Raw genomic sequence first — 27,809 nt, forward strand, 5'->3', positions numbered from 1 at the left:
AACGTGATGTCTGTGTCTCGGTTGCGGAAGACCAGGTGCCCGCCGTCACATCCGCACGCATGCATGCATGGCTCGTAGTCCGCTGTGGCACGCGTTGTTCTTTCCGCTTTGCTTATCCTGCGCAGCTCGACTGCGCACGCTGTTGGAGCGAAAACATGCGTTTCTCCCGTGCCTCTTCTATTTGTACGGCGCCAGAATGGCATAATTCGGGCTTTCTCCGGGTTCATTCACACAACTGGATGAGGACGAGAAACGACGACTACGCGTGGCGGCTCGCAAGCTCAATATTTGGATGCAACTCCAGGAAGTGAAGAGAGGTTTCGCGCACGACAAGCCGTGCAGAAAGCCTGCAAAATGCGGACGTAATAGGATCTAAAGTTATGGCTGCACATAAGTGAAATGAGAGAGGCAAATGCAACCGATCGCTTTGTTTTCTTTCACGTCATTTATTCTAAATTCATTAACAAGTCATTGGTGCAGTTTTAAGCAAGCATTACGAAAAGAAACATTTTGGTACTACTCTTAGAGAAACGCTGAGGAAAATGATCACTTTTTGTTTTCCTCCGGATGTTTTTTTTCCTCCTATGGGATTATATACCAGCGCTTCAAGTACATCTTTGGAGGACCAATTGGTTCATGGTAAAAATCACCACAAGGTGAAGAGACGTGTATAGGTTCAGATTGCAACGAGAGAGAGAGAGAGTGTGTGTGTGTGTGTGTGTGTGTGTGTGTGTGTGTGTGTGTGTGTGTGTGTGTGTGTGTGTGTGTGTGTGTGTGTGTGTGTGTGTGTGTGTGTGTGTGTGTGTGTGTGTGTGTGTGTGTGTGTGTGTGTGTGTGTGTGTGTGTGTGTGTGTGTGTGTGTGGTTGCGTGCGTGCGTGCGTGCGTGCGTGTACTTGATATATGCACACAACTACCGATATATCGATAACTCGATGCATGTACGTATAACCTGTCTTTTTGTGCCGCATTAACATTGTTCCTGACGTAAGCAACGACGCCGTCGTGCAGAACCAGCAACTTGGGGATACAGCACTGGTTTCGCCAAAATGCATGAAATGCTGAATTCCAAACTGGAAGCTGCTCAAGCGGTTGTTTGGCACAAGTGCTTCAAAGCAAAGAGAGATGTTGAGAATCCCCGATATTTCCTTTTGTGAACGTGATGAAGGTTGCTTTACTATAATAGTTAGCGATAAACTCATAGCAGTAAAGCTTGACCGTGGTTTATACATATTGTACAAACAGAAAGAAAACTCTATGAACATGTAAATTAGATGGTGTAACAACGGCCTCCTACTAATAAATGCGACTGTGTGTTAACGATGCTCCTTCTGCCTTCCGTGGGACCGAGAAAGCCTATCTCTTAGCTCTGAAGCGAATGTTCGACGCTTGACAAGATTTACTGTAATGTCCCACTCCTGGCTGTGGCAACAACTGTCCTGTCCTCATTGTATAGATAGCGTGCATGTATGCAAGGGAAGCTCATCGGGGAAGTCCGGACTGTGGCCTTGTTCTTGGAATGCTCGTCCCTGAGTTGTTGTCGCTATAAGGTCATTACATGTTTTTCTGCAGTCTCCATGCAATACCTGCACGTTTCGCTTGTTTTTTGTTCGACGAATTTGTTTCTATTACTTCCTTGGCTAGCACCCACGTTCTCTCCGGTTACAGCGTTGGCATTGGCGAGTGGAATAACAGCCGAGAGCGGCGAATGAGTTGGAGAGCTGTCAGTATAATACTCCTGTCCCACGGGTAAGGTTAGTGACGTTTTCATGAAATGCACTTTCATTGGAAGAATGGCACTTTCGGTGCGTGCTGTGCTGTCACATGGCAAAAATAAGTGTGATTTTTAAATGATGGCAGCGCCGATATGGATGTTGCAGTACGCTGTGGAAATAAATTTGTTTTCGCGTAAATAACTTAAACGCCAAATTTCATCTCATGGACAATTACGCCAAGGTAATATGGAAAGTTAATTGGTGCACCTGACTACATGTTTTTGACTACAAAAAGCACCGCAATATCACACGGGCACGCTTGACTGCGCTTTTCGCTGACTTGGTTACTGCTGTTTACCTGCACAACCAACTACGTTTATGCTACATAGTTACGTAGCTAACCGCGGTTATCGCGCAGCTACTATAGCTGCATGGTTTACACCATTTACCATTTTATTCGTCCCCTCGAACTGAGAAAAAAAAAAAAAACTAAAAAAATGAGAGGGAGCCCGGACCAGCAAAAGCTTTGCCAGGCTTAAAACCAATTAAAAATAAATAAAATAGAGCAGAAGCTCGATATAAAAAAAAAGCACTTTTTAAAAGCGATAGAAGGTATTAAAAAAAAAATAAACATCGTTAACCGAGAGAATGCAGCGTCTACGGGCGGAGGGGAGTCATCGGTGTTCGAGTGCGAAAAATGCATGAGCTGGTTTGATTCAGGGCAGCGGTAATTTCTCGCACGAAATCACGTTTTAAGCGCAACGCATTATAACAGGGAGTGGCTAAGCTCCTTTCCGACGGGGCTTCTATGCAGCCTCAACAGTTGTTGTTGTTGTTGTGGCTGTAGAAACGAAAATGCACGCGCCTGCTACTGGCTCTGTAGCCGAGCCACCTCCCCTGCTTCGTGAGGACACAAGAAAAAAAAAAGAGAAGAAAGAAAAAGAAGAGGGAGAGAAAAACGCGAGCCGCAACCACAGCCGTCGTCCACCACCGAAGCGGTGGCGGGTGCAACGATAGCGTACAACAGCTAAAAATTCGGTGGCTGTTCAGCCCCCGCCGCAAGCGGCGCCGACCTACCGTCCCAGCCCCCTAGGGCCAGGAACTGCCACCTTCCACCCTTGAAAGCTAGTCCAGCGGCGCAGCAACCACGTACTGCGCCTTCACAACGTTTGCTGCTTTCCGTGTCGTTGAACACAACGTTAAAAAGGTCCAATCTCTGCCGAATCACGAAGGTAGGCGAGAAGGTAGGAATGTTCACAACACCAGATGCCACTAGCTTCCCGCAGCGGTACCGTCCTTGAGCGCCCGTGGGCGGCAGAGCGCGCAGAGCAGTAGCGCTTGGCCATGCTTGCATCGAAGCATCAGCCGGCGATGCTTTTGTATTGGTCAGCTAAATAGTACATATATGGCTTAATCGTGGCACTGCCTTATAGCCAACCTCAATGTCTTATAATGATAGGAAAGTGCGATTCAATTCGATGATGACTTATCAGCGAAGCTAGCGTACGTGTACAAGCTGACCGGGAGAGCCGCACCGTATACTGACGGCAGCGGCTATGAGGCCATGAGGCTGTCAGCAGATATTTGCTTGTATCGTAGCTATTACTCCTTTTATACGCGGCACGGTATGAGTCAACGATCCCGAAGAAGGATTCATTCTTGGCACTGCCTCACTCCGGGGCCTATTAATTATGAGAAAAACAAATACTAGCACGCTCTTGTGACGCCGGCGATTGCAAAGATGCGCACCGTAAAGGTGCTGCTTGGGGCAGACGGTTTGCAGCAGACAAAGCGATGCGGCCTGCAGCCGATGCTTGAGCGTACTGTTGTCGTTTCATCGGAAGGCTTTCTAGACTCTCAGTTACAAATAACTAACTTCACTGGTGCGCAAATCATCCAAGAGCATCAGCAGACGAACGCCCTCGTCCTAGCGCGAACACTGAGAGCTAGAAGCTGCTCAAGTCTGCGCTTTGTTTTTAGTTGGTGAGAGCTTAAAAACGCTCATGAAATTAGAATAAAAAGTCCAAACGTTGTTATTCTCAAAAATGTATAAATATTATGTGGATGCCCTGCTGTACACACTCGCTTGCCGGATGGAGTGTAGTGAGTTCGCCAAACTCACGATGGAGCAATTGCGTTCTGGTGAGAACGTCAATAAAGATCGCCCGGGGACACTACGCGAATGACACTAAAGGCGAATGTCACTCGTTGTAAATGACACTAAATCTGCTTGCGTGACAGGAGTCTCTGAACTGCAGCCAGGCTGTACCACATAGAAAAGCGGAGATATCGCGACATTGGAGCATTCATTTATAATACGGCAAGTGCCTACGGCGAATAAAACAGCGATGAACATTTACTTTCTCATTTATATTGACCTTGATTTAAACATTTCGAAATAAATATTGTATGTGACATGTGTAGTTTAACGCTCCAGAGCAGCACGTAGGCTATTTCGACAGAGTAGGGGTGTGCTGTGACTGTATTTGCATCACCCGGGGTGCTTTCGTTAAAGGACCAATGAAAAGTTATTTACTAAAATAGAAAACGTGCAACAGCAAAATGAATCCCATCAATCTTCTGCGCAATGTAAACATTTTTAAGCTAGCTTCGTTAGTATGAAAATATATATGGACGACCTAAAACGATGCTCCTCTCCCCTTTCCCCCCAATCCCATCTATGACGGCGCACGCGAAAATTTCGCAACGGCGCCCCATTCCCCCCCACGTCCCGTCCCACCCGCGTAACTGATAGCGTCCGACGAGCGAGCGCACCCAGCAAGCCCCAATTACCGCATAGCGGAGGTTTGCGCGCGGGGATATGTTGCCCGAATCGGTTGCGAGAGGTCACCAAGAGCACTTTTAAAAATTTTTTGTAAATAATGAGCTCTATGAAAAGCTTCGAAATTTTACTCGAATACTCACAAACACCATCTCTATGCATTTCTTGCATTAGAATATTACTGCAAGTAGCATTTCAGGGGTCCTATAACATGCACAGACGTCCAACAGTACAAGGGAGCTTTCTCACTTCGCCTCAAATAGAATGCAGCCTCTGCAAAGTGGACTCGATCCCGCGTCCCCGGGATCAGCAAATGAGTGCCATAGTCGCCAAGCCATCGCGATTGTAAGGTACAAGTAAGCGCAGTATTTCACCTCACCGTCATACTCCGCTGTCATGCATGCATTGATATTGCAGGCTTTTATCTGGTACGTACGCTTTTCTGCTGGCGTGATGGTTGTGCCCCTTGCACACAAACACACTGCATTATGTGGTTTACGTTAAGCCACAAATATAAGGAGTAGAATGATGACAACACAGGTTTAGGTTTAGTCTTATTCAATATTAACATTTCTCAAAGTAAGAGTAGACAGGTGCATCATATCGTTCCACACGTTTTCGGTAGAGAGCCGACACGACAGGTTATTTTTACTAGCTGAATGCACAGTGCAAAACACAGAACATATTGAATGCATAAAGCACAGGAAAGGCGCCGAAGTTGCAACTGAATACATATGCCGACAAGCGAATCAAAATTTTAATCAAGATGCTGCCGAAAGCTCAGCGCCAGGCGGCCTGCTGGGCAGCATTGATTGTTCTTTTCGCTGCCTAACTTGTCAACGTTTAAAAATAACAGAATAAAAAGTTTTACGGTGTTGTTAATTTGTAAGAGACAGAATAGGTTACTGATTTATTCCACTGACGCCAGAGAAAGCGCTTCAGTCTGCTCTGCGCCGGTTTCTATTCCACCGCTTGCGAACAGAGGCAGTTAAATATTTGCCCTTGCTCAGTATGAGCTGAGGGTTGAGGGAGAGACTTTTAATATGCTTAGAGCGGGTTGTACTAGAAATATGCGGCAAAATACAGGCACGCTGCCATCCATGTTTATGGGCCAGTAAGCTCTTCCTGTGCGTCCTTCGGCAGGTCTGACGCTGTCCGTAGTGACACGGGTGTGGCCATGCGTAAAAACCACTTAGGCAAGTATGTGTAGTAGCTCAAGGCAAACAGCAAGTGTAATAACGGTCATTCGAAGGCAGGATAAGCTTGCATTTCTGTAACATTCTATGAAACGTCGCTTCCGCTGGCTGGTGTCGGTTTCAGTATAAAAATTTCGCCTTTTAACAAAGAGAAGTTTATTATGCAGTGTTCGCCGATGGAACGAGAGCGGCGAAATATGGGCGTTTCACAAAAAGAAAGTGATCTATTGGTTAAAACTTTATTTTCTACTGATTTAGGAGGTCCCTTACTTCCCGCTTCAGGCACACAGGCCTGATGAACGGGGCCTGGAACCTCCGCGACTAAGGACTGGTGAATATACAGTGGTTATTCGCGGTCTCACCTGCTGCAGGCGTACGGCTCTTTGCTGGTCAGCGGGGATGTCGCTTCGCAGCAGTGGCTTCCAGGCTTCTCTACTTTTAATGTAGAGCCAGGAGACTTAGGGTATTCCCAAAGTATATGGTCGAGGGTCCCCCTCGCTGTGCAGGTTTTAGATTTATCATTATGTTCTCTTATTTATCCGGATGTGAAACAACCAAACATAGCTTTGGAAGTTTCTGGCTTGTAATCGCCGTCAGGTTTTATGGCCTGTCTATTATTTTTATTGTTTTGGTCCCAGCACACAAGGCCGTCCCCAACAAGGAGGCGGCCCATGATTTAGCCCGAGATCTTTACTTCCGGTCATACGCGGAGCCGCCCGACTGCCATGAGAAGGCCGAACGGTTCCAAATCTATAAAGAAATCGTCGAAAATTATGCATTAGGAAGACGTCTGATGCCGCTACCGGATCCTAGCTTAAATAATAAAGAGATAGTGAATTTCATTGATGGCGTGAGCAGGAAATATGCACCGTTCGATAAGAACGAATCATACGCATGTCATATATTTTATTTTATACGCATGTCATATATTTTTTTATTTTAGACACTGTCAATCCCCATTGGGATTTTTACAGGATGAGCATATAATTGAACACACACTACAATAATGGCGACACAAAGGTTACAAATACATGAATATAGAAGAAAAGCAGTTAGCAGGTGATAAACAATGACATACACAGCATATTTGCTAGGTAATAATGCAGTTATACAAGATAAATAAAGTAGTAATACAATAGATTTCATGTACAGTACTGTAGTTAGCTTGTTTTATTTGATTCGAAATGGTTTACGCATGTGAAGTAGTTCTTCTAGAAAGGTTACGAATTTCGGCAACGATGTGCTGTTAGTGATGTGTGGATCCAAACCGTTCCATTCCGTAGGTGCACGGGTAAAAAATGAATATCTAAAACACTCGGTACGGCGACTCGGGTAAAACATTAATGACAGGTTCAATAAAAACAAACAACTCAGGGACAGTGGAGGAGACGGCTATCGCCATGGCGATGGTCAGCACCAAAGCGGTTACCATAATAAGCGACTCCAAATCTGCTATAAATCATTTTGCGACGGACATGATCTCCAAAGAGACAGAGCGAATTTTAAAATGTAAAGACTGGAACCAAAAAGAGGTGGAATTAATATGGGTGCCGGCACACTCGGGGAACAAAGGAAACGAGTTGGCTCACAGTATAGCTCGAGGTTATGTCAGCCGAGCAGTGAGCCAGGTTGATTCCCCCAATTTCTCGAGAGATAACACTAATCTCATTTCATGACTACACTAATCACTTTAAACTAGAAAGGCGGACATATCCTCCACCAGACAAGAAACTTGACAAAAGACAGGAAGTGACCTGGCGTCGGCTCCAGACGCGTGCCTTCTTCAGCCCATCTAAATTATCACACATGTACCCAGCACAGTACAATCCAAATTGTAAACACTGCGGCGAAATAGCAGGATATGATCACATATTATGGAGTTGCAAAAAGTCGCCGCCACCAGCGCGGACCTACTACCAGTCCCTTCTTTTGAGCGGTAGGAGGCCATACTGGCCAGCTCAGACCCGTTAACGCAAGTTCGGGCTACTGAGTGGGCTCAAAAGGTCGCCGAGAGCAACTGACTTGAGGCCATCTAAGTGTAGCGCCCACAAATCGCTCATTGCTGGCAATAAATGGTTTCCAATCCAAAACTCGGTACGGAAAGAATATGTGCGCGTGCAGGCAAGTAAGGTAGCTTGCGTGCTGCGTTAGGTTATGCACGCTGGGATCCGAACACGTACAAGTGCGGACATAAATAAGTAAGCGAGCACGCTTTTCCGTTCAAATTGCAATAACGACTAGTTTATTGAAGATAAGAAAACGTTATTTGGCCTAGCAAAAGCGCACCAGCGTCTACTACAGGTTTGCACTTATACCATGACAGCGAGTTTCAATTATAAAACGCGTGAAAATTTTTAGAAGCAAATAGCGTGCTCCGTTTACTTCTGTCCGCACCGGTGGGCCTTGTTGCATACTTCGTATACTTCTGATGTAAAATGTTCAACCCGGTCTCTGAGGCTTGACTACTGTGGCTCCCCTTAGCTGGAACACCTTTGCTAATGGCTCAATCCGTAATGTAAGTTCTGCTTTTCTCACTGTCTTCTTTGCATTCACATAAACTGCGCGTTTGAGCAGGTGAATTTTTGCACTGCTCTTCAGTGATTACTGTTGTCCTAACAGCTCGCGTTTGCTTGATTCTGGAGAGATGTTTAGGAACTATAACTTTGAGTGAGTGAGTGAGTGAGTGAGTGAGTGAGTGAGTGAGTGAGTGAGTGAGTGAGTGAGTGAGTGAGTGAGTGAGTGAGTGAGTGAGTGAGTGAGTGAAAAACTTTATTAAGTAGAGATAAGGGAGGGGGATGTGTAAGTGGGGAAGTTAGATGGCGACGCCTACAGACAGGTACCGTCTTTGCCAAAAGTAACCAGGCTGCATGTTTTGCTTTCCACTTGTATTATAAAGCCAACGAAGATTCCCAGAGGATCACAACTCTTTAAGAAGTGAGGAAAGGCGCTGGCCTTTAGTCTTCACAGATTGAAAGCTTCAGGTGTGGTATGAATTTACTACCACACAGCCGAGAGACAGGCCCTGCAGCCTGGTTAATTTTGGCAACGACGGTACATATAACAGACCAGCCCGTTTAGACACAATGTACCCCGGGTTCTGCGACCTCAAATGTAAATATTGCGGCGAGAAGTCAGACCTGCACCACATGGTGTGGACCTGCCCACACAATCCTCCAGATGATCCGAATGCAGTGCCAAATTGAGGGTTGGGAGGCTGCCCTATCCAGCTCTGAACTAGAGGCCCAACGGGCCTTCTTGACACGCGCCCGGATAGCGGCAGCAGCCGCTAGAGACGATAGCGCACCTGCAACAACAACAGGTGGCGGAACTCATGCGGTCTGCCTCCCACGATTGAAAGGCTTCCGTCGCCGACACGCTGTCACGGACGAAGACTTGTACTTCTGCTAACTTAGAAAACTATTTCAGCTATGTCGCGCCACCTGTCAACCCTTCAACCCTGGAGCGGGTGATCGTTCGAATAAAAATTCGTTGAGACACTTAGTTACCCATTAAATGCAGTAAAGAGAAAGCCCTCATTCCACTTCGTTTTGGCCGGTATGACGTCACAATACAAGTTTCGTCTTTTTTGACCCGAGTTGACCGCTAGGTCCTTTGTTGATAATAAGTATCTAATTAGACACAAATCCGGCGTAACGCAATTTTGACGTTTTTTGTACTATTTGCACGCCCGAGTTGTTTTCACGTCCCATAAATATATCGGCTTCCGGCTCTATTGCGACGCGAATTTGACATTTGTGGCTGTAATAAATTAACTAATTAGTCTACAATAAACGAAATTGCCGTCTAGGTTCGTTGTTTCCGCCCGTATCTTATGTACTCATTCTCTTCCTCCAATGTTTATTTTGTTCAAGCGCTAGAATGGTGGACCCCGCGCGCGGACGCTCACTCTCTGAACACGCCCATGAGCCTAGAAAGGCTTTCGCTTTAAAACGCTACATAAAAGCAATGCAAGCAATGCTCCAAAACTTTTCCTTATTCGTGTGTTCCAGCAAGTCGGTGCGACGATTCAGAATGTGGGAGTCATTTTTTCCATTTTATTCGTCCTCTCGAACTGAGAAAAAAAAATCATAAAAAAAAGGGGAGGGAGCCCGGACCAGCAAAAGCTTTGCCAGGCTTAAAACTAGTTAAAAATAAATAAAGGGGAGCGGAAGCTCGATACAAAAAAAAAAAAAAAAAACATTTGAAAAAGCGAAAGAAGGTAATAAAAAAAATGAGGTCCATGTCGCAAGGTGGTCCCCGCTGGCTTAAAGAAGAACGAAAAGAAAAAACCAGAAGGTAGCCTCCAGACTTGCAAATGAAACAAAAACAGGAACCAGAACCAGAAAAGAAGGGAACAGCAGCAAAACAACAGTCATACAAAAATGACAAATAACGTACGGAGAGAGCGGCAGACGTACAAAACCCAAAACATAAGAAAATCGGGAGACTGAAGTAGATTCGAGTATCCACTGGGCTGGCATTGCGCAGTTTGAAATATTCGCTAAATATAACCCCTTAATTGAAAGCAAAAGTATCGGCTGTGCAAGCGCCGCTTGTAGTCTGTGCCCAAGTTACGTACAGGCTTCGTCCAAAACTCGGACGTACGCTGCAGTGCACTGCTTTCTTCTATAAAGGCTGACACTTAACGACTTTCGACGTTCAAAGCACGGCAGGTTTAGTTTCACGTGCGTGATTCCCCTAAGTTGCGTATAGTTCAATTACGTGTGATTTCCCTTTCGCTTACTTTGAGTTGAAAATTACTTCAGCGCTTTAGACAGTAGCGTTTTCCTCGACGAGGAGTCCTTTTTTCGTCCTAAGACTGGTCAGAATTCCAGGCAGGAAAAGAAAAAGAAATATAGTGGTCTGCAACCAAGGGAAGCCAGCAATTTCCGGCAGTCCGAAGAAACGAGCATCGCGCTCCATGGGGGGAATAAAAAGTAAATATGCGTAGAGAAAGAAAGAGAGATAGGACAGGTAGCGAAACTGGACGACGGCAGAGACAAGTAGCAAAGCAAAGGGACGAGGCGTGGCCAATCTCTTGGAACAGCGGGGGAAAGTGCGTCCGTATAAATAGCCTTAGCGGGCGTCCCCCTCTTACACGCGTAAGCCTGCGCGGACAAGCGTATTAGGACTCAACCGAGTAGCGTCGCCGCAGCTATCGAGGCTTCCGTTTCCCTACGCTGCGGGTGCAAGCAGACTAGCGGTGACGCGCCTATCGCCTAATGACTGCAGTGTGCCGGTTAGCGGGCATCGTTGCAATCAATATACCGACCGGTTGTGGCCCTCCCGAACTCAATAATATATGAGGCCTTTGATCGAAAGACGCGGAAGCACATCTGTCGCAATCTCATCAGAGTTCTGGCGCAAGTCGTTCTGTAATTTTCACAAAAAAACGAATGTTTTCTTTTGAGCGAGCGATGTATAAATAATTTCGTAATCAAATGTCGTTTGGAGTTTGAGCTGCCAGAGTCTATCACTTCATCATGCAGCGGAGTCCCCATAGCGACGTCGCTCGTCATACAATACTGCATTGCAGTGCAGTACAATACAATACAATACAATACAATACAATACAATACAATACAATACAATACAATACAATAAAATACTATATTATAGCATAGCATCACATCACATAGTCTAAGAAAATGTATTATGATCTTCCTATGCACGGAAACTTTCTCAGCGGCAAGCTGTGTATCGTGTAATATGTCGTTATTGAAAGCTGTCGCGTTACAATATCAGATAAACGTCCGCGAGGTGCGCCTGAGACATTATGGATACGGCTGCAAGGGGTTTTAGATAACTATATTTCATCGCTCAGGCAAGTCTAAGGAGAGACGTACTAGACGGCCGCTAGTCCATGGCTGGCGGCGACCTCATTTGCCCGCTCGATGGCCCGTAGTAAAAGTGTCGCGTGACCAGGTGGTTACGATCACGTGATCATGATGACTGAGAGAGGTAGAGGTTGCTATGTGCAGAATTGCCACAGCTTTATTTATTTGCCCTTGGGAAAAGCTGAAGCCTGGCAGCCTTCATTTTGTCAAGGTTTCGTCGTTTTTGTTTTCATGTGATCCAGTGTATGATTAACTCGTTGGCGGGGATGAAGCCGCACGTCGTCACGTCTTGCCTGCAGCCTTTCTTAATATGAGCATATATTTATAAGTAAAAGTAGACAAATAAATAGCTGCAGAAAGAAAATGTGGATACGGCAGCGCTCAAGGCACGTTGTTTCTTGCGCAGTATTGGAATAGATAATTACAAAATCAGAAAAAGTGCCATGACGGTATTTTTATGTATGGTTTTACGGCGCATGAGCTGTTGGGGTATCATGCACTGAACTCTGCGTCGAAAAGGTCTCGAAACGCTTGCGTACTATTCGTTTTTAAAGTGTGCAACTTGTTGATCATATTTGCTTATGTTAACAAAATAAAAACGCACGATAGGTCAACTAGTGCATTCTCTTTTAGCAGTTATTTGGAGCAGAAAGTCGTTTTCTTTTTTCATAAAATGCTGCGAATTGTATATATTTAGCTGCCTGGAAATGAAACAAAAAATCATTTTACTGTAAACACTTTGCCTCAGAACTCACAAGTGAGATTTCCTTGCTTCGCGAACATATTATGCGCAATATGAGTGTGTATACAATGCGAATGTTACGAAAGATGACTTTAACAAAGCGTTATATTTACGTTGACACGACTTCCATTAGCCGAGGATCGGCTTATCTAGGGTCAGTTTGTTGTTCATTCTATTGCACTAGGCAGACCGCTTTTTTTTTTAAGTGAATTTTTGATCTACTAACGTTAACGAATATTTGTGCGGAACGTTTATTTTCTCTGGTTTGCCTTGTTAGGTTCGTCGCAAACACGTGTCCGCTATTTCCTTACAGCCTGTGCTGACATGGCCGTGCATCTATCGTAATTTTATTATTTGCCCATATAATTCGGCTGCTGTAAAATTTTGGATGGCATCCCTTATTAATTTATCTAACTGCAATTTTTGCAGTGTAGTGCTCTTAAAAGGATAAAGACGACCGTGAACATTATGCTTTTCTTATTATCATTTTGTAATATTTTTCGAATTGCGACACAGTCGTAGCATTTCCGCTATAACAATGCCCAAGCTCTTCGGTATAGGCGAATTGTTTTCCCCCTGTTTCCTTGTTCAACTGTGCCTCCTACGTAACGAGCTGCTTTAGATTCAGCCTGGGTAAAACTGAGTGTATCCTTCATACGTTTCTTGTAGTGCGAGATACTCTTGTATGATGTGTTCCTGTTGGGCTCGGCTGTAAGGGAAGTGTGCCAGGAATATATCGTAGCAGCTGGGAGGTTGCATACCATAGGTAACTTGGGTAGAAGCTATGCGCCGCACCTGGTAGTGTTTCCAGTAATTTTAGTTCGCGGCATATATATCCTAAAATCACATTAGCTGTGGCTGGAATGGTTAAGTTCAGTAAGGATGTTGTGGATAAGCACTGAGTGACTTTCGGGTAGGAGAGATGCTTCCTTTAATTCTTTTTGTTTTGATATATTGTTCCATTAAAGGCCTGAGGGCATTACATTAGGAGAGAACACGCTCAAGGTTTTGTGCCAACAACAAAAATAGCACGAGAAACGCAGAAAAATAATACTTGGGTTAACGAAAGTAATAGGAAAAAATAACAATATATAGCGCGTTAGTAGCGTCTAAAAGGTTATACAGAACGAAGTGAAATGCAAGAAGTGAAAAAAAAAAATAATCGAACACACGTTCGTACAGTGTGAAAGGCATGATATCAAAAGAATAAAAAAATGCTTCTTATGTGAAGAGGAAGAAGTACACGAGGAACATTCTAGGCAGTGGCATCGTGATCGCTGCGCTTGTTGGACCCGACGGCGTTCGCTGTTGCTGTGCTCGCCGCTGATCTGCCCAGTCCTGCTGATCTGATCAATAAACCCCCATCTTACATTCGGTGGAGCTGCCGGTTAAGATCTATCCTCTCGCCCTGAAACGCCGCAGCCGCACATTACCACCTCCTGCGATGCCTGAGGACGTTAACCACCAAGCCGTGCAAGTCGGCTCGGCCATTATCTGCCCCGGCTCGCTCCGTCAGCGAGACCCCGCCGTCTTCAGCGGCACTGACGACCATGACGTCGAGGACTGGCTCACATCCTATGAGCGAGTGAGCGCTTATAACAAATGGGACGCGGAAACGAAGTTAAGGAACGTGATATTCTATCTTACCGGCGTAGCAAATCTATGGTTTCGCAACCATGAAGCGGACATTCCATCATGGTCCGTATTCAAAGCTAGCTTTGCTGAAGTTTTCGGCCGACCAGCTGTGAGGAAACTCCGCGCTGAACAGCGCTTGCGTGCGCGGTCTCAGCAGGTTGGTGAGAATTTCACAAGTTATATCTAGGACGTCGTCGACGTGTGCAAGCGCGTGAACGCACAGATGTCAGAGGCCGACAAGATTAAGTACATTCTGCAGGGCATTGATGACGACGCCTTCCAGATGCTGACTGCTCGAGATATCCGCACCGTCGCAGAAGTGGTCACACTGTGCCAAAGTTATGATGAACTGCGCAAACAAAGGGCCATAACTCGCGCGAACACCATGCACTCTGAGTCGCTTGCTGGCCTGACAGATGAAGCTGAACATTCTGCGCTGCTGCCACAAATCAAGAGCTTCATTCGGGAAGAAGTTGCTCGGCAGCTCTCACTTATGTCCTGCCATGAAGAGCCTTCCTCCCACCTACCTCTCAGTTTGCGACAGATTATTCAGGAACAAGTAGCTGAATCTCTTCCTCCAGCTCCTCAATCTATGCCTGTCGCAGCCCCGTTGGCATATGCGGCTGTTGCTGCCCGACCACCACCTACGTATGCTCCGCCGCAACCTGCCTACGTTCAGCCGCCTCCTGGTCCTGCTCGAGAACCTGCGCAGTTTATTCGACCGGCTCCAAGACCGCGCAATCCCTGGCGTACGACAGATAACCGCCCTATTTGTTATAATTGCGGACTGGCTGGACATATTTCTCGTTACTGTCGAAACCGTGTCCCAGTGTCGGCACCACCTACTCATGGTTCTGGGTACCGGTCTTCGACGCCGCAGTATTCCGCGCCTACTGAGCCTCCAGCCAGCCGTCATTTCTCCCCAGACCGCTCAGCCATGACTGACCGCCGTTCACCGTCGCCGCGACGCCGCTCTATCTCTCCGATGCGGCGTCGACAGAACGCTTCATGTGAGGAAAACTAGAGGCCACAGTTCCTGAGGCGAGAACTGCGACCCCGTAGAACTTTCAAAGGCCTCATCTGTCGCCGGCCAACCTTATTGAAGTTTTCGTCGAGGCGATAATTGACACTGGTGCTGCGATTTCGGTTATGGACGCAAAACTATGTAGCTCTTTAAATAAAGTGAAGACGCCAATTGCGAGACTTTCGCTGCGAACGGCCAGCGCTCAGCATATTGTCACGATATTGGCGACTAGGGCTAGGCTATCAGAGCCGGTGCAGGTGGAATTATAAGGTCCAAGCTTTAGGTACGTCCTTCTAGTCCGGAGCCGACTCACTTCGTCCTTTTTCTCCGAGCGCCACTTCAACGTCTTTCGCTGCGAGCGCCCCCTGGCATTCCTCCCTTCTTAAGCGTGACGCACACGGCACACGTGCACACAGGTGGACAAAAGCAAACGAAAAAAAAAAGTTTGCAGATGCCGTCTTTCAGTTACCACGTAAAATACGGCTTCATGCGTAGGACATGAACTGTCTCTGGACGAGGTAGCCGACGGCCTCTCTGCTCTGGGCCATCTGGGAGGACCTCATAGTTAACGTCGCTGAGGCGCCGCAAGACTTTATATGGTCCGAAGTAACGGCAAATCAGCTTTTCTGATAGGCCACGGCGTCGAACAGGAGTCCACACCCACACCTGGTCCCCGGTGTTGTAGGAAGCTTGTTTGTGGCGGAGGTTGTACCGGCGTGAATCCTTGTCCTGTTGCTGGGCGATGTGGACGCGTGCTAGTTGGCGTGCTTGCTCAGCATGTTGGGCAAAGTGTTCGGCGTCAGTAGAAAGCTCGGTATCTGTTTCGCAAGGGAGCATTGCGTCCAGCATCGTCCGAACCTCTCTGCCGTAAGCTAGGCGAAACGGCGTGAAGCGTGTCGTCTCTTGGACTGCCGTATTGTACGCGAATGTCACATATGGTAGGATAGCATCCCAAGTCTTGTGCTGGGCGTCGACATACATCGCCAGCATGTCCGCAATGGTTTTATTAAGCCTTTCAGTCAGCCCATTGGTCTGCGGATGGTAAGCAGTAGGTTTTCGATGTGCCGTACCGCTGAGATGAAAAACTTCGGCCATCATTTGTGAAGTAAAGGCAGTCCCTCTGTCAGTAATAATACAGGTCGGAGCACCGTGCCGCAGCATGATCTGGTGTACAAAGAAATGGGCAACCTCCGATGCTGTACCACTAGGTAACGCTTTGGTCTCGGCATATCGAGTTAGGTAGTCTGTGGCGATGATTATCCAGCGGTTGCTCCCGGAGGATCGAGGGAAAGGACCGAGAAGGTCCATGCCGACTTGATCAAACGGTGCGCGTGGTGGTATTATGGGCACGAGAAGGCCTGCAGGCTTTGATTGCGGAACCTTCCGACGCTGACATTGCCGACAGCTCTTAACATAGCGCTTAACGACAGTTGCAAGGTTAGGCCAGTAGAATGTTTTTCGTATTCTAGCAAGTGTGCGAGTATAGCCCAAGTGACCAGAAGTTGGTTCATCGTGGCACGCGGAAAGGATTTCCTCTCGCAGAGCTGCTGGTACCACGAGGAGGTAGGTTCTCGAATCGGATCTAGAGCTGTGCTTATAGAGTACACCACTTCTCAGGCAGAAAGTTGAGAGGCTCCGAGAAAAGCACTTAGGTATTGTGGCTGGCTGACCTTCTAAATGATCGATCAGGGCTCGTAACTCTGCTCGTGACTCCTGCTTCTTGCTCGTGACTCCAAACAAAAGGGGTGTCTCCCCGGGTGAGCCGAGTCAGCGGTTCAGCAAGATCAGCGAAGTTATCGATAAAACGGCGGTAATAACTGCACAAGCCGAGAAATCTGCGAACAGCTTTCTTGTCACGTGGAATCGGAAATTCCGCAACAGCAGTAAGCTTGTCAGGGTCGGGCTTCACGCCGGCAGCGCTTACGACATGACCGAGGAATTTAAGCTCTTGGTAGCCAAAGTGACATTTCTGTGGCTTAAGCGTCAAGTTAGCGGATCGAAGGGCTTCGAGTACTGACCGCAGGCGTTTAAGATGTTGTGAAAACGATTCTGCGAAGACCACCACGTCATCTAGGTAGACTAGGCAACACTGCCATTTAAGCCCGGCGAGGACAGTGTCCATCATCCGCTGAAATGTGGCCGGCGCGGAACAAAGTCCGAAAGGTAGAACTTTAAATTCGTAAAGTCCGTCGGGTGTGACAAAGGCCCTTTTTTCACGATCTCGCTCATCTACCTCAATCTGCCAATAGCCACTTTTTAGATCGATTGACGAAAAGTACTTCGCACGCCGAAGGCGGTCGAGAGAGTCGTCAATCCGCGGCAAGGGGTATACATCCTTCTTGGTTACGGCGTTCAGCTTGCGGTAATCGACGCAAAAACGTAACGTGCCGTCTTTCTTTTTAACTAGAACGACTGGGGAGGACCATGGGCTATTTGAAGGCTGGATAACATCATCTTCGAGCATTTGTTTAACTTGTGACTTAATAACTTCGCGCTCGGTCGAAGAGACGCGGTAGGGGTGCTGGTGAATTGGGCGGACATCATCGAACGTCACGATCTGGTGCTTGGCAATGGGAGTCTGATGCACTTTTGACGATGATGCAAAACACTCTCTGAATTCAAGTAACAATGAAAACAGCTGTTCACGCTGGCTCACCGATAGCTCTGAGCTAATATCGAGGTTGTCGAGGGATGTGGGCGGTGGCACGGTTTCTGTGGACAAGCACTCGGAGACTTCAGATATGCGTTCCGCGAAAGCTACGGAAGTATTCCGAAAAAGGTGTCGATACTCGTGCGAAAAATTGGTAACAAGTACCTTGGACTGGCCACAGTTAAGATGGATCAAACTGCGAGCCACGCAGACTCCCTGCGTCAACAGTAACGAGAGGTTAGTTTCGGCTATTGCATCACCATCGTGAAGTGCATTGCATTTGACATTCACGAAGGTGCTGGTTCGGGGTGGCAGCGTGACACTGTCCGCATAAACTCGAAGCACATTGAGTGGTCGCTGTGTACTGCTGAGGGCCACTGCTTTCTCAGTTGAAAACGAGACCTTAAAATCCCGGAGGTCAATAATTGCGCCATATTCACGAAGAAAATCTACGCCCAGAATTAGGTCACGTGAGCAGCTTTTCAGAACGAGGCAGCTTACCACAAATGTCGACTCTTGAATTTGAACCCTGGCCGTGCACATGCCTAGAGGAGTAACCAGATGACCACCCGCAGTGCGAACGTGTGTGCCAGCCCACGGAGTCAAAACCTTCTTGAGAATCGCGGCAAACTGGCTGCTCAAAATAGAATAATCAGCGCCAGTATCCAACAAAGCTCGAACATGGCGACCGTCCAGTATTACTGGTATGTCCAACGACAGCTTCTCGCGAATATCAGGCTTATGAGTGTTTGAGTGCTCTGCATCGGTGTACGCGGTATGCTTCACCTGCAATTCGTCGTTGTTGCAGGCGCGTTGTTGCGGTGTCCGTTCCACCGGCAATTCTTCGTCGTTGCGGGTGCGTTGTCGTGTCATCTGTTCCACCGGCAATGCGTCGTTGTTGCGGGTGCGTTGTTGCGTCGTCTGTTTCACCGGCAATTCGTCGTTGTTGCGGGTGCATTGTTGCGTTGTCTGTTTCACCGGCAATTCGTCGTTGTTGCGGGTGCGTTGGTGCGTCGTCGGTTCCACCGGCAATTCGTCGTCGTTGCGGGTGCGTCGTGGTGGCGTCGAGGTAGCGTTATAATCGGCAACCGCGGACTTTTCCAGTGTCGATTCGTAGAGTTTCCGTGTCCGCGTCGATGGGGGGTCTCCCGCGCAGCGATGTCCAGCGAGCCTACCCCCGAAGGTCGCTGGTTTCAGTTTTCCCGCTGGGGGCTGGGCAATCGGCCCTGCGCTGCCCATGAGGACCTCGCAGCAGATGGCGAAGGGCGAGCCCTGGGCGACGGTGATCGAGATTGCCGCAGACGAGACGGAACACCACGGCGCTGGTCATTGAGGAAATCTTCAACGGCTCGAGGCCGTTCGCCGTAGCGAGGCCGCGGAGAATCGGCGGAAAAACCTTCGAGGCCCAGTCGACGGTAGGGACAGCGCCGATAGACATGTCCTGGCTCGCCGCAGTGAAAGCATAAAGGCCGTCGGTCGGGGGTACGCCACTCGTCTGCTTTCCGTCTAGACTGTCGGGAATCCGTTACGTACTGGATCACGGGGGCCGGTGTTGTTGGTGCAGCTACGTTAGCAGGAATTAGGGTCGGCGACTGGGGTGGCGAGTATTGTAGCACCTCGGCGTATGTGGGACGCTGGCACTCAGGTGGCGTAAGGGGAGGAGCAGGGTGAGGTTCACCGCTTGGAAACGGAGGCCGGAGCGCTTGCTGCACTTCGTCGCGGACAACGCTCGCAATGGAGGTAGAAGCTGGTTGATGTGCGCCATACAGCAGTCTGAGTTCGTCGCGCACAATCGAACGTACGAGCTCACGTAGCGCCGATGCGTCCATGCCATGCGATGGTAACTCGGCAGAGACGGAGGTGGCGTGGACGGTACGATTCTGTGCCGAAGCTCGCTGCTGAAGCACTCTTTCTATTGTGGATGTTTCCGCAAGGAATTCTGCGACAGTTTTCGGTGGGCTGCGCACTAGGCCAGCAAAAAGCTGCTCTTTAACGCCAAGCATAAGGCAGCGCAGCTTTTTGTCCTCGGACATTGTAGGGTCTGCCCGCTTGAAGAGGCGTGTCATGTCTTCGATATATGCCGCGACCGTCTCGTTGGGCATTTGAACCCGAGATTGGAGAGCGCGTTCGGCCCGTTCGCGGCGATCTGAGCTACCGTAAGCAGCCGCAAGATGACGCTTGAACTCACTCCAGGATGACAGCTGGTCTTCATGGTTCTCGAACCATGTCCGAGCGCCATCTTCAAGGCTGAAGTATACGTTGCGAAGCCGGGCGGCGTCATCCCAGAGGTTGAAGGTAGCTACCCTTTCGTAGTGCTGCAACCAGTCGTCGACGTCTTCATAGGTGTCCCCGTGAAAGGTCTTTGGGACGCGGGGGTTCTGAATCGTCACGTAAGTAGGGGCCGCTCCAGGCATTGCGACGACGTCGTGGCTGCCGGTAGTCATAGCCGATGGGGAAAACTCAGGTGGTAGGCCTCGTTGCCTGCGGCTGGTGCGGTGAACAGGCGTTTCTTCGAATATATGACCAGCACTCCTGCTTAGCGGAGGGGTACGGGACATCAGACCTGACCTCCACCAGATTTGTCACGATATTGGCGACTAGGGCTAGGCTATCAGAGCCGGTGCAGGTGGAATTATAAGGTCCAAGCTTTAGGTACGTCCTTCTAGTCCGGAGCCGACTCACTTCGTCCTTTTTCTCCGAGCGCCACTTCAACGTCTTTCGCTGCGAGCGCCCCCTGGCAATATCAAGCCCTTAGCAGCGTGCACCGCTCGAGTAATTATCCAGAATTCCCTTCATACGATTGAGTTCGTCGTGCTGCCAAGTTGCTCCCACGCTGTTATTTTAGGCTGGGATTTCCTGTCGCGTCACGCTGCTATTATCAATTGTGCTCGAGCTGAAGTGGGATTCTCGAATTTGCCCGATGCCTTACCAGACGCTGATCCACGAAATTCCTATGCTAAAGCCCTCGTCGCCGAAGATATTGCCTTTCTTCCCTGCTCTTCTGTGCTTGTTCGTGTCGCTTGTGCCTCTGTTAGCGATGAGACCGTTCTCTTCACACCAGCCCATACTTTCCTGCGCCGCAAGTGTCTTCCATTGCCCTACGCTGTGCTCGCCATTTCCGCTGGCCTTTCCATGTTATGGTTCTCTAACCCATTTAACTCCCCTACTGCTTTGCGCCATGGTGAATGCCTCGGAAGTATCCAGCCAATCGCATCTCTTCTGATCCCTGAGGAACCTGACGACGCGTCGCACTCTGCCGTGAATGCGCTCAGCCCGCCTTAAGCTGCGCCCGCTCCCCCCTCTACAGACTTGTTCCTCCGCTCCATCGACGCCGATCCTCCTCCAGCGCAGCGCACTCAGCTTTTGAACCTACTACATCAGTTTCGCTCCTCCTTCGACTCTCATCAAAGTTCCTTGGGTCAAACTGCTACAGTCACTCATCGCATCGACACCGGCACCCACGCACCACTGCGACAGCGCCCCTATCGTGTGTCTGCAACCGAACGCCAGGGTATCGAGCAGCAAGTCGACCTAATGATTCAGAATGGCGTGATTCAGCTCTCAAGCAGCCCTTGGGCGTCAGCTGTTGTCCTCGTAAAAAAGAAAGATGGTTCTGTCCGCTTCTGTGTCGATTATCGCCGCCTTAATAAGATTACGCGAAAGGACGTCTACCCTCTCCCACGCATCGACGACGCTCTCGATTGTTTGCAAGGCGTCGAGCTCTTTTCTTACCTAGATTTACGTTCCGGTTACTGGCACGTTCCCCTGGAAACGGCTGATCGCCCCAAAACTGCCTTTGTAACTCCCGACGGCTTGTACGAATTTACAATTATGCCGTTTGGCCTTTGTAATGCTCCGGCAACATTTGAGCGGATGATGGACACTATTTTGCGTGGCCTAAAGTGGAAGACGCGCCTCTGCTACCTCGACGACATTGTCGTCTTTTCTCCGGACTTTGACACACACCTCTACCGCCTGAAGCACGTTTTGACCTGCCTATCTGATGCCGGAGTGCAACTGAATTTGAAAAAAATGTCGTTTTGCCGCCCGCCAGCTCACCATTCTTGGCCACGTTATCTCCAAAGAAGGTGTATCTCCAGATCCTGTCAAACTTCATGCCGTAGCAGCCTTTCCCAAACCGACATTCATCAAAGATCTACGTAGCTTCCTCTGGCTGTGCTCTTACTTTCGCCGCTTTATTAGAAATTTTGCTTCAATTGCTGCTCCCTTGACAGACCTTCTGTCCGCCAGTTCCGACCTTTCGTCGTGGTCGCCAACGTGCGACGATGCCTTCAATACTTTACGCCGGATCCTCACGGCACCGCCTGTCCTACGTCACTTCGATCCCACAGCGCCTACTGAGGTCCACACGGAAGCCAGTGGTATTGGTCTCGGCGCTGTGCTCGCTCAGCGATTATCAGGTTATGCTGAATACGTGGTCGCCTATGCTAGTCGAACACTCACGAAGGCTGAATCCAATTACTCTGTCACGAAAGAAGAATGCTTAGCGATTATTTGGGCTCTTACTAAATTCCGCCCTTACCTCTATGGCCGCCCTTTTGACGTAGTGACGGACCACCATGCGCTTTGCTGGCTTTCCTCACTGAAAGACCCGTCCGGCAGACTGGCAAGATGGGCTCTTCGCCTTCAGAAATATGATGTCCGCGTTTTTTACCGCTTCAGCCGCAAGCATCACGATGCCGATGCACTTTCCCGCTGCCCCCTTACAGCTGAGGTCGCGAGCCTTTCCCCTTCCGACGATTCCCTGCCATCGCTTCACATCAATGACATGCCGTCAGAGCAGCGGCACGATCCTTGGATAAATTCTCTCCTAAATTTTATCTCCAATCATACAGCTGCTTCTCCATCGCGTGCTCTCCGCCGCCATGCTTCCCACTTCGCCATTCGTGATAACCTCCTCTACCGCCGCAACTACTGTGCAGATGGCCGCAAGTGGTTGCTAGTTATTCCTCGGCAGCTACGTTCGCAAATCTGACTATTTCCACGCTGACCCATAATCCGGTTACGCGGGTGCCTTCAAGACATACACTCGTCTCCGGCTGCGTTACTACTGGCGGGGCATGTACTCAAGTACGTTCGTTCATGCCTCACCTGTCAACGTCGCAAGCCATCTCCTCAACGTTCCGCTGGAGAGTTGCTACCGTTACCCAACGCACCACGCCCTTTCGACCGCGTCGGCATTGATTTGTATGGGCCGCTTCCCTACACTGCAGCCGGCAACCGCTGGGCTATTGTAGCCGTTGATCATCTGACGAGGTATGCAGAAACCGCCGCACTTCCATCTGCCACAGCGTCAGAAGTAGCTTCCTTCATTTTGCAGCGATTTGTTCTTCGCCACGGCGCACCTCGAGAGCTGCTCAGCGACAGAGGACGCGTTTTCTTGAGTGGCGTTGTGAAAGCCTTGCTCACCAAGTGCAACATTATTCATAGAACAACCTCCGCCTATCATCCTTAGACTAATGGCCTCACTGAGCGTTTCAAACATACCCTTGGCGACATGCTTTCTATGTACGTCTCCAACCACTCAAATTGGGACCTCGTCCTTCCGTATTTCACTTACGCTTACAATACCGCAACGCAGTCTACTACTGGCTTCTCTCCTTTTCTTCTCCTCTACGGCCGTCACCCCTCTGCTACAATCGACACCATACTCCCGTATCAGCCAGACATATCAGAGTATACTCCTGCGTCTCAAGCAGCCCAGCATGCGGAAGACTGTCGACAAATTGCCCGTGCATTCACGGCTAACACCCAATACCGCCTGTCGTGACGCTGGGGCTGTGTCGACCCGGCCTTCACTTGGTAGCGTGCAGAGACTCCGGGTTGAAGAAGGATTGAATCTTCGAAGTTGGTGAAATATGTACAAGCAGGTTTAATGGCACTTTGAGAAAACTTATTTACAAGAAATAGAAGGGTACAACGGCAAAATGGCAAGCGTTAAGAGTTCATAGCGAGAAGCGACTGGATGAGCCGTTTACCCAGGGCTCAGAGCGACATTTCGTGCTCTGCAGCGTCCTTAAAACCCCCTATGTCCAGCCCCTCTCTGAAGATGCTGACCAACCAAATCCAGGGCACGCCCCTCAGATATCGGCATCCAATCGAACACATCACTGCACTGATGGTCTGAAGCACTGACTGGCCCGGCATTGTTTCGTTGAGCCTGGTCACTTGTTGGCGGGAAAAGCTTGGGAACGGCGAGGAGGTACATTTCTATTCTTCAGCCAAGAATCGATAGGCTGGTTCCGGCAAGTGGATTTACTTCTCAGAAACACAAGTGCGCGTGCGCGCCGCATACGCTCCCAGCATTGTCCGTTTTCGACAATTGCAAATCTTTCCTGCATTCCCGGGAAATCATTTAATGGCCGTATGCGTCATGCTCCTTTCTTGTCCTGCACGTCAGCGGACGTGTCACTCTGTCGTCTCCTTTGGACAGTAGGCATTCCTCACTGGACGATAAGGCTTCTCGACGGGAAGGGTGAACAATTGAACCAAAGCACTTCCGGCTATTTCCCGCAGGGGGACATTTCTTTGTGTTTTTCTAGACGTTCTCTTGACAGGGTCAATTTGGCATTTGCAGGGTGTCCACAAAGCAAAACAGGCTTACAAAACAGGATTCCTGGAAACAGGCTCACTTAGAGCCATTGTACCAACACCACATATCCACAGCACTTATCCATGTCCACAGGCGAACAATAGAGCGCGCAAGTGCGGATGATGCACGGTCGTAACACGCCATAAATCGAACCATGACAACCAACACTCGACACCGGACTTCTCGTCTGGCGTTCTTGTGCGGCTGTGGATACCTTCCAATGCTCCTGGACTGTCTTCAAAATTTCTTGCTAAATACCATGGCCCATACCGAGTTCTCGAGCGCACATCTCCGGTTAAGTATGTGGTGGAACCTCTTACGCCGTCTCATGATCTACGCCGGCGCGGACGCGAGATTGCTCACGTCCAGCGTCTTAAACGCTATTACGACCCTGCCGTCTTGCTCACGCCGTAAGTCGCCAGGATGTCTCCTCTTCGTCCCGCGGGTAATTGTGAAGAGGAAGAAGTACACGAGGAACATTCTAGGCAGTGGCATCGTGATCGCTGCGCGTGTTGGACCTGGCGGTGTTCGCTGTTGCTGTGCTCGCCGCTGATCTGCCCAGTCCTGCTGATCGAGTCCTGCTGATCTGATCAATAAACCCCCATCTTACACTTAAAGTACTAGAATTGACAAGGCCCATCGCATAGGCACATTAAATGTACCAAAACTGGTGTGGAAGCCTATGGCCAGTGAAATCAATCATTCATTTGGAAGCACATCTTTGCAATGATTTGTAAAAATTGGAACTACGGAGAGAGAAAAAAAAGAAAAGGACACATTTTCACGTACTTATGTCGATGACATCAAGCTTATGTGTTTGTAAAGAAGAACGAGGTGTACTTATTGGGCAGTAACTATAGCGCATCTTATTTTTAGCGGCCTATTTTGCTCCTGTAAACTCTGTGGAACCTTCCAGAATGCCATGGACTTTTGTACGGGAAGACGGCGGTTCAGCGGTGTCTCTGTTGTAACGTCATGGTTTCATATTGCCATTTTCAAGCGTCTGCACTCTACGTGAACGTGGTTTGTAATCTGTCAGACTTTGTTGCACGTCATTGTGTTGGTTGCGCTGAAGCCTGTATCGTGCAAAACTTCTCAGACGGTGCACCCGAGCGAGTATGCACCGTAATGTTTGACGAGAGGTACATCCAGGAAGAGTTGTCCCGTAACACATCTTTTGATAGGTTTGAAGGCATTGTGGAATACTGTGGAAGGCAGGGTGGGAATCTTTGCGATAAGACAGTGGCGTTCACGGCCAGAGGCGCGGAAGGCCTAATTTTTTGGCATGTGGATACCTTTTTAAGGCTTCTATTGAGAGGCTGGTGTCTCAAGACAATGCCGGTCAAGCCCAAGCCTTTGCTCCCTCCTTCATCACAGAGTAGAAAAATGCTTGGCAATGTGCAACGAAACTGATGCACTGTTTTCCTTGTTTTTACGAGTTAGGCTGCATTGGTTCGCGAGGCAGAGAATGGGCGCATTTTGTATCGTGGCTGCTCATGCGAAGGGCAGGACACAAGTTCAAGGGCTAAGTTCTTGAGTCTATTCAGATGTCCGACGTTTTGTAGCGGTGGAGTGAAGGGTTGTGCTATGGAATGCATGTGTTTCAGTTGCATAATATTTGGGTTGATGGGAATTTTACTGCGTTGGCATGATGCGTGCAAGCTTACTGCTATTTTTAAACAAAAAATTACACCAAATACAATAAGCTTTCATGTAATAGTGCATTTGCACAGAGTCCTGTCATAAATTGTTGTGGGGGCTCCAGCATGTTCGTTTCCATAAGGGGCTCTCTTTCCCTTGTGTGCCCTGAGAAGTGTAGTCTGTGGGAACATAGCTGTGGAGAAGTTTTTTTTTATGGTTTGAAAATATTAATTTTTTTTAAATGTTTTTATCAACCTTTATGTAACATTCTACATATTGGCTTCGACAGTGCAAGACAACATTACTTGCAGCTGGATGCCAAGCCTTTGTGATGTAATATGGCAATTTATATTGTAAATGACTGTACACACGAAGAAAGATGTGTAGGTCAGTAGGCGTTTTCTACGTGGCCTTTTCATCTTCAATCTTGACCGTACTGCGGCTGCAACTTCTACTTCTGTTATTGTTAGAGCTGTATATTCCATCTTATTCAGTACCATTTTAACAAGTTGCTGCGCGGTCACGTCCGAAAGCTGCCATTAAACTACTGGTGCTTCTCCGACACTCCATTCTGCCTTTATGTTTTTAGTGGTGTGCAAACACTACCACGAATTTCTCATTCATCCGGCCAATGCATGCAATTTCTTCTCCCTACAGTCTGAAGAATGAAGGTGGATGGAAGTAGTGGAGTAATCCAGCATGCTTTTTTATATGATGCGCACTGAAAGACAAGCCCAGCGACGACGGAGACCGAACGATGTTTGGACGAGTCGGCTAAGAATTGACCTTGTTCAACATAAAGATTTGGCTTAACTTGGCAGTCAAATTTCCTGTCAAGTTAAATTGCCTCAAAAGTTATGGGTCGATTTATTGCCGACTTGCCCCAGCACCGTTCCGTCTTCGTCGTCATTGGCCTTGTCTTTCGTAGTCTAAAAGAAACAAAATCGAAATTCGCTCCAAACATAGGCACTATAATATCACACTTTTTTTTTGTATTTGCGTTAGTACTTAGAACAGGGCGCCGTGGCAGCGTGGCGGTGCCAAGAAGCTCGTGCTTTACTCAGTTGTCACCGCGGGAGCTATGAAAGGTTCGCTACCCTAACATCTACGTTGTACCTGACTGAATAGGCTGTCCTTACGAAACATGGTCGGTTAGGTTTTCTCAGAATGAATTGTGATCAGTGCATAGTTTGAAAAACAAAAAAACAGCACAACAATGGAGACAAGAGAGCAGACAGGCCAGCGCTGACAGCAACTGAAGATTTTTTTTTTTTTTTTTTGGAAAGAACGCAAATATATACTCCATTTACAACCAGGAGTACGCATGAGCAGTACTAACAGCACCGATACCTGATAACTTGAATCTTAGCGTTCAATTTGCCGCAGTTCATAGTCATGAACGAGAACAGATAGGGTGCTAAAACATGTGTCGCGGTTTTTATGAATGTAAAATTCTCTGATTTCTCTGGTTAGTTTATCGCGGTGCTTGTACAAGATTTTATTATTTTAAAGTGTAGACTATGTGGTTCTGTGTTAGAGTTAGGCGGTTTACGACGGAATTCCCTGTAGTGCAAGGCCAATTTCGAGGAACGGGTCTCATCCAAAGAAGTATTGTGTTCAGGTATGTGGATATTCACGTACCTTTCCTTCTGGCCTATATATCTTTGTCCACGCATGAAGGGAACATCATACATTATACCCGGGGTACAAGGGACAAACTTCCTGTCATGATTTATCTGCCATGTTTTCGTTGTCCTGCCTCTTTCTTGTCTTCGTTCTTTTTCTTGTTTGGATATCCTATGAACCATGGCACAAATTTTGCCTTGCTTATTAGGTGCAGAAAAGAGAACATCTACCCCATATCTGCGGCCTACCTGCTTTAAACCATGGGACAACTGATGAAGGTAGGACAGGACAGCGATTTTATTTTTCTATTTACTCGAAGATTCGGAAGCTTCATGCCTACAGAATTCCCA

General features: G+C 48.2%; 1 pseudogene; it reads left to right on the forward strand.

Moving 5' to 3' along the window:
• The first annotated feature begins 13,714 nt into the window (after positions 1–13,714).
• On the forward strand, positions 13,715–27,716 carry LOC146195767 (uncharacterized; annotated as a pseudogene).
• Positions 27,717–27,809: the final 93 nt, after the last annotated feature.

Source organism: Amblyomma maculatum, chromosome 3 (assembly GCF_055883805.1).
Source record: "Amblyomma maculatum isolate TAMU_Amacu chromosome 3, ASM5588380v1, whole genome shotgun sequence".
Lineage (NCBI taxonomy): Eukaryota > Metazoa > Arthropoda > Arachnida > Ixodida > Ixodidae > Amblyomma > Amblyomma maculatum.